Source organism: Micropterus salmoides, unplaced genomic scaffold, assembly GCF_014851395.1.
Source record: "Micropterus salmoides isolate LMB-PRFRI ecotype aquatic unplaced genomic scaffold, ASM1485139v1 Ms_hic_scaffold_15, whole genome shotgun sequence".
In the NCBI taxonomy this organism is placed as follows: domain Eukaryota; kingdom Metazoa; phylum Chordata; class Actinopteri; order Centrarchiformes; family Centrarchidae; genus Micropterus; species Micropterus salmoides.
The window spans coordinates 30,680,104-30,699,476 of NW_024040596.1; the positions used below are offsets into that span (position 1 = coordinate 30,680,104).

Consider the following 19,373-nt stretch of genomic DNA (forward strand, 5'->3'; position numbering starts at 1 on the left):
ATAACATTTCAGACCTCTAACGTTGTGTTTTGATCCGCTGCTCCCACACTTAGGCATCAGATTCGAGACAACCACTTTTCTTTTAAGGTAACTACGGTAACCTTAACAATCTGTTTCTGTCATTCGTTTGTGAGAAAGCGATTGAGCTAGCCATGCCTAAATTTGGAGTGCACATGTATTCAAGCCTTTATGGTCACTGAAACGGCCCAGAGCGAGCTGACAGGCAGGTTAGAGACTTTATCCTGTCAGTTTCTCTCTTTACAAAGACAAGTGTTGCAGTATGAGAGTCCTACCTGAAGAGAGGCTGTGAAGTCTTCATGTTACGCGATACGAGAACCACATACAACATTATTTTCGGTTTTTGAAAATAAGGTGTCTATAAAGTATGGAAATAAGATGATATTCACAGAAAGTATAAATATATTACATGTGTCCAATTGGGAAATTGCTTATTCTATTTTCTATTCTTTGATTTAGGATTTCTGGAAAAACATTAAATTTGTTGAGTTTTGTCGCTGTTTCATCATCATTTATGGCTCTACAAAGGGTTTATGATTAAATATTTATTAGAACACACATTGTTTACAGGCGTACAAAGTTCTTCATAGATAGCCTCTTAATTTTGCACCAAATTAATGCACTTAATCTTAAAATGTACCCTCGATGAGAGGGTCCGAGACCCACCCACCATAGTCTCTTAAAATCCTCTGGGAAACTTCAGCTTGAAATTAAGAAAGGCATTATATTTAGCACTAGACAGCTTCCTTGCAATAAATGTTCACTTAGTGAAGTCATATATAAATATTGCTGAAAATATGCTCAGCTACTCTGCAGTTAAAAATCAAGAAGGCTAATACTCTACAGCCAGACCACAGCTCGATGATTTTAGTCAAATGCTACTATACTAATATACTTAAAATGACAATGCTAACATGCGGGTGTAATGTTTACAATGTTCACTGTTTTTGTTTAGCGTGTTAGCATGCCAGCATTTACTAAATTAGACTTAAAAGTACAGCCAAGGCGTCTGGGGACCTGAATACCTAACCATTCATTAGTTTTTGAGATTTTTCACCAAAATTGTAGACCGACTGGCCAACACTGTTGAAGCCATGCTGCTAGCATGAATAAAAATGTTCTATAAAGCAATGTGTGTCTTAGTATTGTTGTATATGAAATGTCTGGTTTTCTCAGGTAGCGGTTGCATGGCTTAGAAGGCATTAAAATGATTAGTGAATTAATTTTATTTTGGTAAGAGGAAGTAGTGGATTAACACACTTCTGGTTATTGGAAGAAAGGGAACATTGATAGCCAATAGGGCTTAATGATTTAGGAAAAAAATGTAATTGTGATTTTTCTGCCAGATATTGCTAATATGATTCGATTTGCGATAAAAAAAAAAAGTTCAATATTCACTGTCTATTTCTGACGGAAACTGTGTCAAGCAGCACAGAGCAGCTGAACTGGGCAGGAAGTCAGACACAGAAAGGCAGAGAATCCGGTCAATTTTCAAATTAAAACACCCTGTCCAGACTCCCGATCATATCAGCAATAAGCACAGTTAAGACAGACAAAAAAATAAACAATTTAACTATGTAGACTTAACCTTGGTAGAAGCACAAAATCAAGGACAACCAAACAAATTTCAGTCAGCAAAATCAGACAGGCAAAACGCTCTTATTCTGAAATGCTCCATGTGGGACATGTAGCCTGCAGAGAGTTATCCGTAGTTGAAGTACAAGAAAGGACAACAACAAATCAACAGCAAAGGGGAGGCCAAACACTTCACTGTGAGTTGACGCTGGACAAAACCGTAGCACAGCTAGTTTCATTAGTTGTTGTGAAATTTACACGCACTGTGCCCGCTCTGATTGGTGAGTAAGACCGTAAAAGGAGGGGCTTGGTGAGCAAGTCTGTATCATGATTAAGCCTATGTTGAAGGACGATTCTACTCCCGACCTAACGCTAACTTACTTTTAGAAATTTGTTGCATCAACCCCAAATATCACAGTAGAAGAAAGGTTTCATCTGGTGGTTCAGATGGCCAGGGGACAAGATTACCTGGAGGGAAGACACAAGTTGATTCTCCTGTGTAGGCTTGGATCGTTCGGGCCTGTTGGCATGCTTGGACTGATTTTCTCTCCCTCTTGTGGAGCTCCCCAGAGCTCCTTTTCGGGCACAGCTGGAGTCTCCTCTCTTCATTTCTTTCGCTCTCAGCGGGTTGTAGGTTGATGAGATTTTCCTTACAACTGCTTGGCTTGGTTATAATGGCAATGCGGTGCCAGAGGATGAAGAGTCCTAGAGTTTGTTTTGGATACTAAATGAAAGAATTCATTTGTTAGTTAAAAAAATTGTTTTCTCTGAGGCCCACATTTAGATCTGCCCATTGGCCTCATGGTACCTCTGATGAACCCACAGGGCAGATGATGATTGTGAATACCCCGCCTGGTGCACGCTGGAATGGAGAAACATCTGTTGCAGTCCTTTGAACATCTTCCACAAATACAATTAGTGCATGTGTCAATCTAAGTAAATAAATCTTTTGTGGCCACATCAGGTCATGTTGGAGAGTTTAGCTGTATTTACAGAGAAAGTATTTAACAGCTTCATACAACACACATCTGACATCAAACTAGCTTACAGTTTCCAGGCTTGAACACTAATTGGTTTGGAGTAGTCCAGATGCCAATTAAAAACTTAACATTAACCTTTATCAGAAACAAAAATGTGTTTTTAAAAATGTAATAATGTACAAGGTGCATTTGTTATTTAAGTATCTATATATGCCAAGCTCTGATAATGATTTAAAGCTTGTTTAATAGCTCATTCCTTTGTATATACATTCATGTACTTCATACAGCTCAATGACATTTAGACCTCATAGAAAACCTTACAATAAGATAAAGTCTGCTGATTGTCTTGTCCCTTCCAGGGCTACTGGCTATTTAAAAATGTGTTGTTACAAAAGGTACATATGTTTGCCATGGAAATCTGTACAGTATTGGTTTCAGCTATTTTATTGTTTTATGATATTTAGATTAATCACTGCAACACTGCTGCTGTATTCCAACATATTGTGCAAAACAATAATCACCATTCTCAAATTTTACATTAAACCTATCAGCAATTGTGTGTGTTAAAGTCATCACAGTTGAGATATGTGATCCAACCATGCAGCAGAGATAAGGGACTGTGGCCTCTAAGGTGTGGATCTAAAGATAGAAACAGGCTGTGCGCACAATCCTGGAAAACTCATTAACATTGCAGCATAGAGAGGGTATTTGTTAGCTACCATCTGTAAGGGACAGAGGGGACAGAGTCTCTTTAAAAGATCACAAACTGAGTTATTGTGATGACAGAGAAACATCTGAAATTCCTCTTCCTCTTCCTTCTTTTCTGAATGGAAACATTTGAAATGGAGCCTCAAGCTGACTGTGAATGGAACATTTTCATAATTCCAGTGCAAAATTCCATGTCAAATTCCTTGTCTCTCTGTTTGTTAGCATTTCAGTCCAGCATCAATCTTAAAATTCTTGATGATCGTTCAAAGTTACATAGATTCAGTAAATACCGTGGTCCTTCTACCACCAACTGCAGTAACAGAGTGTTCTGAATTATCTGCATTTCTGAGGCTGGCCTCTTCCCCATGGTAACAATGGCTGAGACTCATGAGAATCATTGTATTTACAGCCATACAAAATAGTGGATAGATGAGAAATATTAGATAGAAATGACACAGAGTTGGAATAATTCAAACTGAAGGCCATAACATTAACCTAGAGTATAACTGAATTAATCAAAATTCTCATATTTGATATGTTATTTTATGTAGTATTGTGGATATCATAAACACAGCATATACGCTCACCGCCACTTTATTAGGTACACCTTGCCGGTTTGGACCTGCATTTGCCTTCAGAACTGCCTTAATTGTTCATGGCATCCTTTCAACAAGGTGTTAGAAACATTCCTCAGAGACTTGGGTCCATATTGACATCACAGCAGATTTGTCAGCTGCGCATCCATGATGCGAATCTCCCGTTCCACCACATCCCAAAGGTGCTCTATTGGATTGAGATCTGCTGACTGTGGAGGCCGCTGGAGTACAATGAACTCATTGAAACCAGTTTGAGATGATTTGAGCTTTGTGACATGGAGCATTATCAAGAAATAGTCATCAGAAGATGGTACACTGTGGTCATAAAGGGATGGACATGGTCAGTAACATGCAGTCTGCTGCTGTAGCCCATCTGCTTCAAGGTTTGATGTGTTGTGAGTTCAGAGATTGTATTCTGCATATCTGCTTATTTGAGTTACTGTTGCCTTTGTTTGCCCATTCTCCTCTGACCTCTGACATTAACAAGGCATTTTGGTCCACAGAACTGCCTCTCACTAGATATTTAAAATTTTTTGGACAATTCTCTGTAAACCCTAGAGATGGTTGTGCGTGAAAATTCCAGTAGATCAGCAGTTTGTGAAACACTCAGACCAGCCTGTCTGGCACCAACAACCATGCCCTATAAATCCCTATTCTAATGCTCGGTTTGAACTTCAGCAAGTTATCTTGACCATACCTACATGCCTAAATGCATTGAGTTGCTGCCATGTGACTGATTAGCTACAGATAGAAATTAGGACTTATTTTTTATTAAGATGTTTATTTTGTAGGGGGGAAAGGGACCGAAAAAGCTTTTACTTATTTTCTTAACTTACTTTGACTCGTGCATATTTGTTGACAAAGATTTTATCATAATTATGTTCTAACTCAGATTTGTGAAGTGAACTGTTTAGCATCTAGTGTTGACCATAACCGGGACGGCTGTGGCTCACGAGGTAGAGCGGGTTGCCCGTTAATCGGAAGGTTAGCGGTTCAATCTGCCTCTGGTGGCTGTTCTGAATGTATGTGTGTGTTAGTTTCTGTTTGAGCACTTAGGCTCAGTGAATGAATGTGTGTGAATGGTGAATGCAGATATTGTGTAAAAACGCTTTGAGTGGTCAAAATGACTAGAAAGGCGCTATACAGTCCTGAGTGGAAATTGAAGAAACCATCAAAAAAAAAAAAAAAAAATAACGATTTGATACTTATCGTGATAAGTATCGATATCGAAAGATATGAAAATCTTTATCGTGATAATATTTTTGGCCATATCGTCCAGCCAAGTTCAATGAATGTATCAGCAAGTGTGAGAAAACCATTATAAGTTGCTGGTCACAGGGTTTTTATTCCTAAACAAAGGTTGTCTGATTTACAATAAACGTCTGCTGGCATGTAGGTGAGAGTTTTAACATAGACCAATCAAGAGACAGAGAAACATCTGATGCCACATACATTTGCATTTCCTTTCTTAGCTCAGGAAGAGTTTTTGAGTGTGTGCTAATACTCCATACTACTGCCATTTGTTTTCCTTCATCTACCATTTTTGGCTGTTGTTTGCTTTGTACTTGTTCTGTACTTAAGGAGAGGAAATGCTGTGTTCGGGAGAGTAACTGTGCGTTCTCTCCGTGGCCATCTTACATAAAGAAATGATTCAACACATCTATCTGACTCTGTATTCTTTGGGAAGGAATTGTTTTCCCTGACACAAGTTAAAAATGTTAATTTGTTTTCATTTTGTGCTCGATCATGAACTTGGCTTAGACATAAATGAACCTCAACCAAAGTAAACCTAACCTGAAGGTCAACAACATTACTGTAGACTCAGCCAGCACCACCTTCATAATTGAAGTACTTCTTCAGCAGAGTTCTGAACCAGCTTTAAATTATGTATTCTGCACAGTTTGTGGCGATGACATCTACTGTAGACTTTTAATTAATCATCAGTTTGTTTGAATATTGAACTTTGATTGAAGAATTCACCAAGATCACCTTTTTCCTCTTAAGCAACATAGCAAAATTAGGTATTCTCTATTCTTGGCTGATGCACAGATCCTAATACATGCCTCTGTTTCATCTAGATTAGATTACTAAAACATTTTGTTGTCTGGCCTACTTCTAAAAGTCAAATGGTTCCAAATTCTGCAGCTAGGATCTTAACTAAAACCAGCACATCTGGACAATTTTAGCTTCACTTCATAGGCTCCATATACTTGTCAGATTGGACATTAAGGTGTTTCTGATGACTAAAATAAAAACGGGCTCACACCTTCTTATCTCTCTGATCTCATTAAACCTTATGTCCCACCCTGTGCTCTCCGCTCTCAGAATACTGAGATAATAATAACACTCTTTATTAATCCTCATATTAATTCAGATGAGTGCATTCAGACGAGGATTATCAGAGTTCGAAATCAACATGAAGATAGGAAAATTTCAACTTAAGTTTTTTTCTCAACAATTTGCTTCTTTCTGTTATCTACATAAACTCACTGAATAATGAACTTGATTTTCACAAACTAATCCTCCATTCCACCTGATAAAGTTCCATCACTTCCATGTGCCTGCTCTGGAGGACTTCAGTTCCATGCTGACTTGGTACGGCTGTAATGGTCAAAACAAGTGTACAATACAAAAAATAAAAGAGAAAAAGGGGCACAGGATATTTTCTTTACAGTTCCCCTTGGGTTCTGTCAGAAAAGAGACTGGCAGCTGTGACTTTGTTATGCTGAAGAAACTGCATGAGACTTTTATGTTTCATGCAAGTAGTTATAACAGTACCACGTTTCATTTATCACACTGGAGACACATTGGTGTCCCTGTGTCCAATACCAGTGAAATTGCTTGTTGCAAATCACACTGTCTTCCCCGCTGTTTCATTCTATAATTTGATGGCTGCAGGAACCTCTCATTGTTGGCAAACTAAGCAGGCTTAATAATGAGCTCTGTGTGCTTGATGGGACTGAGACAGAAGAGTTTTAGAGGTGCTTTCTCCTCCTGAGATGGACAGAGCAGATGTGTTCATCATCAAAGCGACAGCCTGAATCTATGGAGAGTAATGGCCTGCCGCTGAACCACTGTCTCCAGTTGTCCTCTGAATTTATTATAATCATGCAAGCTCTCTGCTGTACTGTACTGCTGCGTCAAAGGTTTCCATAGATCTTTGTTTTTTATGGTCAGCAGACTTCTGTAGAGATTGTAAAGGGCATTCTTCATGACTTGAACACGTCCGCTTACATAATTATTAAGGTGGTTATTATTGCAGCTGTCACGGAGTATCCATTTTCATTCATTAGGAAATGCATGTTAATGAAGTTGTAGTGTGAAAATAAGTAAAGAGCAACAATTATCCCAATTATCAACTGCAAAAGCATGCAGGAGAGTTGATCTCTGAGAGTAAACAGATTTAATGAACCCCGATCTCATTGTCACCTCCTGGTTCTTAGACAAAAATGGCAGACTATCTGTAAAGTCAGGTGTGTATGGAGTGGATGCTGCGTGGATGTTGTGGTGTAAAAACAAAGAGGAGGAAATAAAATCTAGAGGTGTGTGGTGAGAGGAGATCTGCTCCAAGGACTAGCTGCTGCTCTGGCTTCTCAGTAGGTAGCAACAGAGTGAACCAAGCAGGTGGGCTGCAACATCATCAATTACAAAAACTAATTACAGACCGATCAGGATCTGTCACAGGTTCATAACTGCATTGTGTTTGTTGGTTTATATGTTGTATCTGTGTCTTTTGTTATTCTGTAGAGTGATAAACCCATATCATAAAACCTGAAAAGCTCCTCTGACATTTGTTGATTAGTGACTTGATTAGTGATAGTAGTGTTTTTGTACTGCTGTTCAAAAGGCATTACCTGCGGTACAACAAATATTGTAATATTGTAAAAAGTATGAAAAACAAAACAAACAATAAAACAAAAGAACTTGATCAACTGAAATGTATTTTCTTCAAGATTTATTTGAACCAACCTATTCTCAGGGCTTAAAGTTCTCCGGCGCTGTGCCGGAATTCTGGTGCGAGGCGTTTTTGTATTCGACAATATATCTGTGGAAAATAATCTTAAAAAAACAATTCTTTCTTTTGTTTAACTGTTGCGTGTTATGTGTGTGTGAAGCGCCAGTCTTCCTCTGCACAATTGGGCTGAGTTCAGCGAAATATTTTACTGGATTGGATCGTCTGGACCTTGGCCAACGTAACATGGCCATTTTTGTGGAATGTAATCCACCGGATTGCTTGTGTCTGCTTCCCCTCCGGGTCCCAGCAGATGGCAAAACTAAATCCCAGTAATCACATTAAGCCTGTGGCAAAGAACCTTGGTGTTTGGTTTGATAGTAATTTAAATTTCGAGCAGCACACCACAAAGCTTGTTCAATCATGTTTTTATCAACTTAGAAATATAGCAAAAATTCGATCTATGTTAACTTTTAAGGACACCGAGACCATTTTACACGCCTTCATCTCATTACGCCTGGATTATTGCAATAGCCTTTTCACTTGTTTAACCCAAAAATCTACTGATCGACTCCAGACTGTCCAGAACTCAGCTGCCAGGCTTTTAACCAGAACAAAGAAATATGACCACATTACTCCTATTTTAGCTTCATTACACTGGCTCCCAGTATGTTTTAGAATTGACTTTAAAATTCTATTGATCGCTTTTAAAGCTTGTTATATTTCTGAACTTTTAGTCCCATATGCACCAGCACGTACCTTGAGATCCTCGGGCAGAGGTCTGCTGTCTGTTCCAGAGTCTCGACTGAAAACTAAAGGGGACAGAGCGTTTGCTGTCAGGGCCCCGAGGCTCTGGAACAGCCTGCCCGAGGAAATCAGGTCGGCTGAGTCAGTGAACTCTTTTAAGTCCCTTCTTAAAACATACTTTTATAGGAGAGCCTTTCCCGATCTTATTTGACTTTATTTTATCCCTTTTATTTTATTAATTTTATATTTATCTTAAATGTGTATTTTGGTCTTTTCAATATTTTCTTGCTTGTATTGTTGTCTTTTGGGTATTGTATTGTTGTCTTTGCACTTGTTGAAGCACTTTGTAACTTGTTTTTGAAAAGTGCTCTACAAATAAAATTATTATTATTATTTGTTAAGTGATCTCAGTGTTTCTTAGCTTACTTACTTAGCTCTTCTTATTAGCTAGGCTTCTTACGTGCTTACTAATAACTTTTTTTAAGCTGGGCGTCCGACAGCGTTGTGTTGGACAGATTTGTGCAGTGGTGTTCATGAGGGAGAGAGAGAGGGGGACGAGCGAAAGGATGTGCTGTGCGAATGCACTTCGGCGCTCTGCAATCAAATACCATTTTAAATAGGCCTAGTAAAGATGTCTATGAAGATTCTCAGTCATCCAGGTCATAGTTATCCAATGAAGGTTAAAGTCAAGGGCAACTGGACTTGGTTGAAGATACTGGAAGACGTTTCGTCCCTCATCCAAAGGACTTCTTCAGTTCTGACTGACTGGCAGGGAAACTCAGCTATTTAACCTCAGTGGGGTCGTTATCCCGGGTCATCGATACCGCTGGTTCGTTAGTGTTCCTGGTTGCTGTGACGACAGTCGTTACAGTCGTTAAGACTACCGGTGGCCAAGACTTTCTCCCCTCTCCCCCCACTGATCACATGGAAGACCTGGTTAGAGCTGGGACCAAATTTACTCCCCACTCCTTCCCTCACTCCACTTCCATTTTCTCTACCCTAAACCCCCCTCACCGTCCATCTCCACCGCTGGTTCTAAGTCCTCCAGGTTTGACACGTGTCACAAATACAGCGCACAACCCGCCTTCCCGTCCGCAATGGCGAAAAAGCCCAGTAAGCTCTGTCTGATATGTGCTCGGTCTAGGCTACAAGGAAAATAGCACTCATGACTCTTCCCAGGACAAGCCAGGGCCCAGTGTGCTGGTAGTCTTCTCCGTCCCTGTTTTGATAGGTAACAGAAAAAGCATGGTGAATGTGTTAAGAAACAGGAAGCACTCAACATATCCTGCAAATTTAGTATTAATTCCTCGTCAGCCGCAGCCTTTCGAAAAACGTTGGCCAGATAATGTTTTTAACAAACTAAATTTAGCTTTGTTAAATGTTAGGTATTTGGCAGGAAAAACATTTTTAATCTATGATTTTATAATAACTCACAATCTTAATTTCATGTTTTTAACCGAAACTTGGTTGGACCAAGATAACAGTGCAGCTGTCCTTATCGAGTCTACCCCTCCCAACTTCAGTTTTATGAGTGAAGCTAGAGTGCATAAGAGAGGAGGTGGAGTTGCCATTTTGTTTAACGACTCCCTCCAATGCAAAAAGATGTCTTATTGGAATTTTGCTTCTTTTCAATATGTGGCTCTTCAGCTGAATTCCTCTTCTCGAGCTATTTTTCTAAATATCTACAGGCCCCCTAAATACAGTGCAAACTTTTTTGATGACTTTGGTGAACTGCTGTCTATAATCCATATTAACATCCATGTTGAAAACCCCCAGGAAAGAGGGACTAAAGAACTGTTTTGTGTTCTTGGTAATTATGAACTGACTCAACATCTGACGAGTCCCACGCACAATAAGGGGGCACACTTTGGACTTGGTCATCTCCAAGGGTCTGGACATTTCCAAGGTTGTGGTGACTGACGTTGCTCTCTCTGATCATTCCTGTGTTTTCTTTGAGAGTGCTATCTGCGTGCACACAAAACAGCATATCTCTGAAAACACTAGTGAAAAATTTATTGAGGCTTTCTCCTCAACACGCGCCCTCTCACGGGTCTCAGTCAATGAGCTTGTAGATAATTTCAGTTCTAAAATTACAAATGTTATTGATGCCATTGCACCAGCCAAGGTGACGGTAGTCTCTGGTAAGAGAAGATCTCCAAAGAGAAATGCCACGCTGGTTAGAACTCAAAAAAGAGAGTGTCGAAAAGCTGAACGCAGGTGGCGGAAAACAAATCTCCAGGTTCATTATGACATCTATAAAGAGAGACTTCGCATTTATAATTTAGAGCAGAGAAATGCAAGGCGGTCCTTCTTGTCCGACATCATCACCAAAAACACTAATAATACACGTGCCCTGTTTGCTGCTGTCGACATCTGTAGCCTCTGAACTTCTATCCACCAGGGCCTGCAATGAATTTGCTTCCTTCTTCACAGACAAAATTCAAACAATTAGACAAGCAATCAGTGCCTCCATGTCAGTAACAGGATATATCTTGTCCCTGTGTCCACTTAAAAACAATTCGTATAGCATGAGACAATTTGATTCTATTAACCATAAAAACCTGGAGGATATAATACAACATCTGAAATCCTCCACATGCTGCCTTCATATTCTGCAAACAGGTTTTTTCAAAAATGTGTCTAAATGCATGGCCTCAGATTTAATACAAATTGTCAACATGTCTCTCCTCTCAGGTTTTTTCCCACAGGCCCTGGAAACTGCAGTCATTAAGCCACTCTTAAAAAAGAGCAATCTAGACAGTTCACTAATGAGCAGTTATAGGCCCATATCAAATCTCCCATTTTTAAGTAAAATCATTGAAAAGGCTGTTTTTCAACAGCTTAGTGCTTTCTTGGCACTAAATAACTTTTTTGATGTCTTCCAGTCAGGTTTTCAACCACACCACAGCACTGAGACAGCTCTTGTTAAGGTCTTCAATGACATCCATTTAAACACTGACAGTGGCAGAATTTCAGTCTTAGTATTATTGGATCTCAGTGCTGCATTCGACACGGTCGACCACAACATATTAGTAGACAGACTTGTAAACTAGGTTAGACTTTCTGGCACAGTACTAAACTGGTTTGAATCCTACTTAAAGGACAGGGACTACTTTGTGTCTATAGGTAATTACACATCTGAGCTGACAAAAATGACATGTGGAGTTCCCCAAGGCTCCATTCTGGGACCTCTTTTGTTTAACATTGACATGCTTCCACTGGCTCAGATTATGAAAAACAACAAAATATGTTACCATAATTATGCAGATGACACACAGATTTACATAACCATTTCACCAGGGGACTATGATCCCATACAGGCGCTGAGTAACTGTATTGAGCAGGTCAACGATTGGATGTGCCAGAATTTTCTTCAATTAAACAAGGATAAAACTGAGGTTATTGTTTTTGGAGCCAGGGAGGAACGATTGAAAGTCAGTGCTCGACTTCAATCTGTAATGTTAACACACCTCATGGACTCAGACCTGAATTTGAGGAGCCATATTAACACAATTACAAAGTCAGCCTACTATCACCTGAAGAATATATCAAGGATTAAAGGACTTATGTCTCAGCAGGACCTGGAAAAGCTTATCCATGCATTTATCTCAGACAGCTGCAGCTGATTCAGAACGCTGCACGTCACGTCACTCCAGTTCTGAGGTCTTTACACTGGCTTCCTGTATGTCAAAGAATTGATTTCAAAATCCTGCTGTTAGTTTATAAAGCACTAAATGGTTTAGGGCCAAAATACATTTCCGATCTTCTGCTTCGTTACGAACCATCCAGACCTCTCAGGTCGTCTGGGATCAGGTCTGCTTTCTGTCCCCAGAGTCAAAACTAAACAAGGAGAAGCGGCGTTCAGTTATTATGCTCCATATATTTGGAACAAACTCCCAGATAACTGCAGGTCTGCTGAAACAGTCAGTTCTTTTAAATTAAGACTGAAGACTTTTCTTTTTACCATTGCTTTTAATAAAATATTTAAGATTTTTCTTTTTACTGATAACTTACACTGCACTGTAACTCTTACTGTCCTGTTTTCTTTTTCTTTGTTTTTAGCTTTTTATTATTTTCCATTTAACTCTTTTAACCTTGATGGTAACACTGTAACTTTTATTATATTTTATGTTGCTTTTAAACTTTTACATATTTCCCTGTTGCTTTTATGTTTTATGTAAAGCACTTTGAAATACCTTGTTGTTAAATTGTGCTATACAAATAAACTTGCCTTGCCTTGCCTTACTTGGTCTCAGCCCCTAAAAGCTTGGTCTTGTCTCGGTCTCGATACACTCTGGGCTTGATCTTGTCTCGGTTTCGGCATTCTTGACTACAACAATACAGTAACCTTCAGCTTTCATCCTTTCCATGTTAGGCAACTGCTATTTTCATATGGGTCTCTCTCTGGTTTAGATGCACTGTCTCTTTGAGCTAGATCAAATGAATGAGTCATCGATATGTTATTTGATAGCCGATTTTGTATTTAGTAATTAAAGGCTTAGTGTGTAGTATTTAGGAGGACTTATTGACTGAAATGCAATATCATTTATAAAACTATGTTTTCAGTGGTGTATAGATGGTGTAAGATCTTACATAATGAACCAATATGTTTGTATTACCTTAGAATGAGCCATTCCTATCTACATACAGTGGGTACGGAAAGTATTCAGACCCCTTTAAATTTTTCACTCTTCGTTTCATTGCAGCCATTTTCCAAAAATCAAAAAAAAAAGTTCATTTTATTTCTCAGTAATGTACACTCAGCACCCCATCTTGACAGAAAAAAACAGAAATGTACACCGTGGGGTCCTCTTACGTGGATGTCGCCATGTTGCGCCGCCATGTTTCTACAGTAGCCCAGAACAGACAAACTGCTCGACAGAGTGCATTTTGTCACCATGGTGAATATGTACAAAGAAGAAGAATTAGTAGTAGTAGTAGTAGTACTCTTCTGGTTTGTTAAAAGTAAGGAGTAAAATTTGGACAGAGGACCAAACGTATTACTTAGCATAAGAGCCAACAGAGCGTGACGGCCACCGTAGCTTCTCCTCCGTGCTTGGAAAGGCAGGGGTGAGCGGTGACTTAGTGCATTCAAGTGGTGTCGGAATAATCAGATTTTTTTTTCCTCCTCAAATCTTCAAATCTCTATTGCAAAAACTATACAGAAAAGTAAACGCATATATAAGCAGACACAAACAATAAAATCTTTGCCATGGGTAGTATTATATAAAGATATTAAAAGAGGACCATATGTTGACAGCCTTTTTGTTGTCGGATTTAGATATTAAACAGATGTAATGTACAACCTCATGGAGATAAAGTATGTTAAATTTTTTACTGCTAAATTTAACAATTGCCATTAGAATTAATACATTTATTATAAAGTACTTATTTCGTCTGATATTTGATAACAGCCAATTTTTTGCTGAGCATGAATATCAAACATGTTAGATATTTGTCTAATGTGAAAGGAACAGTGATGTTTGTTGTTTTCGGAAGTCACGTTTGATCACGTGATTTTCTGTGAGATCCCAATCTTGACTGAATCGTCTTGTGTGTGTTTTAAAATCTAAAAAATATGTCAAATCTTTCATCATGTTTGTGATATCCCACATTTTTTAAAATCAGTTAAGATCCGAAAATCCTCTAGTGTGCACCAGGCATAAGGTTGTTGCATTTTTTAAAGGTAAGGCAGCCTGACCTTTTCCAAGATTTTTCCCTCTGCAGTATTGAATCCAAAATGCTTCCTCGCATTACTTTTCCGATGGTTTGGTGTCATGATGTTCTGCACGGCTCAATGGTCTAGGGCAACGGGGTTTACAATAGGCCCTTTTCACAGCAGACATTTTGAATTTTCACAGCAAAAGCACAGGTGTAACCAATAACATTTGTTACGGCTGCATTCCATTTAAGTGCTCCAATAAATTATGCCATTGGGCCAGCATGCATAATAGCATGGCCATGGACCTGTGTTTCAGTCACAGACTCTCAGTATTTGTTTTAGCAGATATTTAATGTTAAAAGCAGAATTATGACTTAGATGTGGGAAAAACACTAATTAAATGTCAGGCTGTTATATTTAAATGTCAATGCCGCAAACACCACCTAAATAGTGTTCTAAGATGTACAAAACAAATACCCCAGACTGCTGAGAACACAGCCACACACACCGCAATCAAACTCACCCAATGCTGTCTAAAACAGTCTGTTCCTCGCTCCACATCTCCAAACATCCGCCCCTCTGATGTGTCACCCATCGATGACAGCCTTATCAAGGAGTCATCACGCAGCTGTCACCTACAGTATGAGGGGTGTCTGCTCTTCTTCTCTTCTTCTTCTTTCAAAAAGGATGTCAACATCACTCAGCAGTCAAGTTAAAATACAGTTTCATTTTTCCTTCCTGGAGAATTGTCTTTTGTGTAGTGAAGAGGGAAGTCCAAATTAGGAGTGAAGGCAGGGTTGAGAGTAGATCAGCCATGCAGATTCCATTCCATGAAAAATTGATCTTTTTCTGAGTGGGATGGAGTGTCTCTACCATATTTATCATATCGCTCTGGGTTGAGCTTACTGTAACATTGTTACGCTAATGCTCCAACTGATTAGTATGTAGAGGCACTCAGGTATTGAACCGTTGTCAGTGAATCAAAACAAAAGCTTTGTGAGTGGATATTCTCTGGTCCTTTCATTGCACACTTTGAAATTAGTGGTAGATCAAATATGGTGAAGTGAGTTGTGTAAATATGTGGCGCTGTGGAGTTAAATTTATGTGAACATTTCATACTTAAATGAAGTTATTTACAGGTAATTGCAAAATAATTATCTGAGAGTAACCATAATGTGAAATTATACAGTTTAAACAAATCAAAACAAAGTGCATGTGTGGTTTTTTCCTGCTCCACTTTTTTCAGTAAGAATTTTGGCACAGCAAATTAATAGTTATAAATATATATATATACAGTATATACACTGGGACAGTTTAATATAGGGGGAGGTCAAACTGTGGGCGTTGTCTATGAATCAATCATCATGGGAAGTGAAATTTTTTACTGCTCTTACGGTATCAAAAGATTGGTTCAGGACATTTACAGCCTAATTTAGAACAAAGACTGGAAACAGCGGGAAATGTTAGCCTCTGCCAAAGAAGGAAAAATATGTTTCCAACAGCTCCAAAATGGTCTTGTTTGTGTGTTATCTTGTTAGCTATCAAGGTTGCAACATATAATCACACGGTATTCGTTCAGAGTGAGGAGCGTGTGAAGCCAGTGACGTCACAGTGAGGCAGGACAATGTTGACTGGGCCCAGTTGTGGTTGGTCAGTTAGCTTCAGTGTACTGCTCATTAAACCACAATTCCCTTTATAAAACCACTTTGTGGTTGTTAGAAGATACAGGTAGAGCTATAGGCCAGCTTTTTCCTCTTGCTCACAGTGTTTGTGTTAGGCTAAAGTTAAGCTAAATAAGTTCTATGTAAGCGCAAGAGATTGCCCTTCTGATCTAACTCATGGTAAGATGTACAAATATTAATTCAGTAAAGATCAAACCATGACACCTAAACACTGTTAAACCTTTGAAGAAATTTGTAAAAACCTATGGTGCAGTTGCAGTTATACTTCCTGTTTGATACAGAAAAACTCAGACAATATTAATCCCAAAAGTAAATAAGAAAAATAAATCAATAGGAGTGACAAAATTCACAAAAACAATCTTTGTGGTTCCATTTGAACCATCACATTTTTTGAAAGAACAAAAACAAAGAAATTGGTTAGAGATATGGTTCTTATATCCCAGTGACATTCTCCTCTCTCCATTTATATACAGATATGTCTGTTGACCTTTGGACAAACAGGCAAAATGCCAAGCAATTTCATGGGGGTTTTTTTCCATATAAAAAGTACATAGTATACTGCCAACATGTCAAATGATAGCTCTCCTCAATAGCCAATGTATTTTCCTAATATATGACATTAGCCTGTAATTTAAGGTAGTGAAAACTAAAGACATTCTTTCATTGAACTGATTCATGATGGACTTTTTTGTGAGTTTTTATTTATTAGAAAACTGCGCCACATGTAAGACTATTTCCGTATTCTTATCTTAAGTTCTTCTTCATTTTTTTTGAATGGTGAGTTTGTGTGCCACATCAGATTCAGCAAACTTTCCTAACTTCAAATAACTGTGTAAATGACCTGTGTAAACATAATAAATGCTTTTTGTGCGTGACTGAATGCGCGTTCATGAACATTGTAAGTTGGCATTTTAATGCTCCAATAATACTAGTGCTGAGCGATTTGGAGAAAAAAACTAATTGCGACATTTCTGCCAGATATTGCGACTACAATTAGATTTACGATTTTTTTTATTGAAGTTTTGCTAAACTTCAGGATTCACTGCCAGTTTATTTTTGACTGAAGCCACGTCATGCAGCACAGAGCAGAGGAACCAGACAGGAAGTCAGACACAGAACAGCATAGAAAATCCGGTGAGTTTTCAAGATAAAACACCTTTTGCAGACTCCCGATCATACATCAACAGTAAACACAGTTAAAACCGACCAAAAAAATCAGACGGGCAAAACGCTCTTGTTCTGAAATGCTCCATGTAGGATATGTAGCCCGCACAGAGCAGAGTGGAACTGACTCATAAACAGCTGTTCTCTGTAGTTGAAGCACACAAAATGACAAATTAACAACAAGTTAACAATGTGTAGGCTAAACGCTCTGCTGCTGAAAAACTTCAGTGTGAGTTGACGCCGGACAAAACCGTGGCACAGCTGCTGCCTGTGTCTGTTTGGCTGGTGCCATTCTCCTACATTTTCCTCTAATTTCATTTGTTTCTAATTGGTGAGAAGGACTGTAAAAAGAGGTGCATGGCACTTATGATTGGTTAGCAGGTCTGTCACACAAGGATGACAACAGTATTTGCAACTGCAAATACTGTTTAAAACGGTCAGACAGGCTGTATAATTAACCTTTAATCAGTGTCTTCACGATTACTTAATCGCATTCTGTCAAACCGCAATTTCGATTTGAAAACAATTAATCGTTCAGCCCTAAATAATACCATATAAGGCTACACATCATGCCCAATATGACAGGAAGTGTTCGTTCATTAAAATGACTTGAATTAGTAAAAAGTAGAATTTTACGAGTTCTGAGATTGAAGTCCTGCTGTCGAAAATCCAAAAAGGGAAGTATTCTTATTTTTACCAGCGTCAGCAGTGGGATTAAGGGAATTGGGTTGGATCCGTGTGTCTGTCTGCGGCATTGAGGCTCTCACAAGTTTCACATTTGCAGAAGCAGCCCGTGGTAATCTAAACCGCAACAACAAACATTCATCTGTCCCTGCCAATATATCAGCTTGCTGTCACTCTCTTCCAAGGGTCTGACGCGCTAAAGCATCTAAAAGATTTCACTTCAGGCTGATCTTATTTTATCCAGAGACAAATTGACCTTCAATTAATTTATGCTGTGTTGAAGTTTGAGATGTTCATATTTATATTGTGCTGTTATACAGTAGCATCACTAGCCAGTTTCAATGAATGATGAGATTGTTAGCTATATGAATAGGATAAGTGATATGATGATGTCCACATAATTATGAAGTGTAATTTATATAGGCTTTTCATAGTCAAAATTGCTTCAAAGTAATGAAATATGTTGTCCATTAGTGAAAAACTTAGATAAGGCGGCAGACAAATTGCATATGACTCCTATGACAGGTCTGGACCATTCTTAAATTGTGTTCATGCTTAAGAGAAAATTCTAAATGTGGGAAAATTGGTGAAAGCAGCAAGTTCTCCTAAATAATAAACCACTTACAAACAAATCTGTTCATACAAGTAGTTCTTGCATGAGGCCCATTGTTACTAATTTCTTCAGATCACACAAAATGTGAGCAATGGTCTTAAAAGCTATGATAAAGATCGATTTTTTTAATGGCAAATAGATTCAAGGAGCACAGACTAACCATGATGCAATCTAATCACAGCTTGTGTTCTTGCAGACGTGTCCCTGGCATTGTAAAGTACAGTAAAGCATTTTTCCCTCTTAACTCTTCCTTATAAAATGGAAAACCATGCTGGTTACTCACTGTCCAATAAAATAGGACCTCAAGTATAGAAAGGCAAACTGGGAAAAGCAGTAAATTACCAACTGGAGTAGAAGTACACACTTGTTGAGGAAAAGCTTGTGCAACAAAAACCACCAAACATTGTATTGTGTTTTTTATTATCATTAGTATGTTACTAACATTATTGTTGGAATATCTAATGGTTCATCTCTTTTTGAATCTAATGTTTTAGTAATCCATCCATCGTCAACTGCTTATCCTGCGTACAGGGTTGCGGGTGTTTTAGTAATGATTATCTCAATTACTTCCCTGTTTTTCAGGGCTGTCGAGGTCCTAATTATTATTAATGGGTAAAGAACAAAGATTTGTTCATAATAACATTTGAACTGTTTTTCCTGTGATTTGGTCTTAGCTCTACAAGCACTCTTTCTTGGCATCATACCTGATCTACAACCTCTATACAAGGTGAGTAAACAAATACTTAGACCTAATCAACATAGACCTTGCATGACGAAATTACTTATTTTCATTTTATGGGTCCCCCATCAAGATCACTAGCACACAACTTAGGGCCAAGCATGTTTTTTGTGTTGTCTTTTTGTTTCTACTCAAACAAAATGTCCAAAGAATTTTTATGGGTTAAAAAAAAAGTTGACACAAATTGAACCCTCAAATTAAATATTATGAAATTCAGTTTAGCAGTGTGTAATATTTGGGATATTGACAGAAA

General features: G+C 38.5%; 1 pseudogene; it reads left to right on the plus strand.

The window, feature by feature from the left end:
• The window catches only part of LOC119903454, a 147,688-nt pseudogene that overhangs the window by 102,616 nt on the left and 25,699 nt on the right, over nt 1–19,373 (plus strand).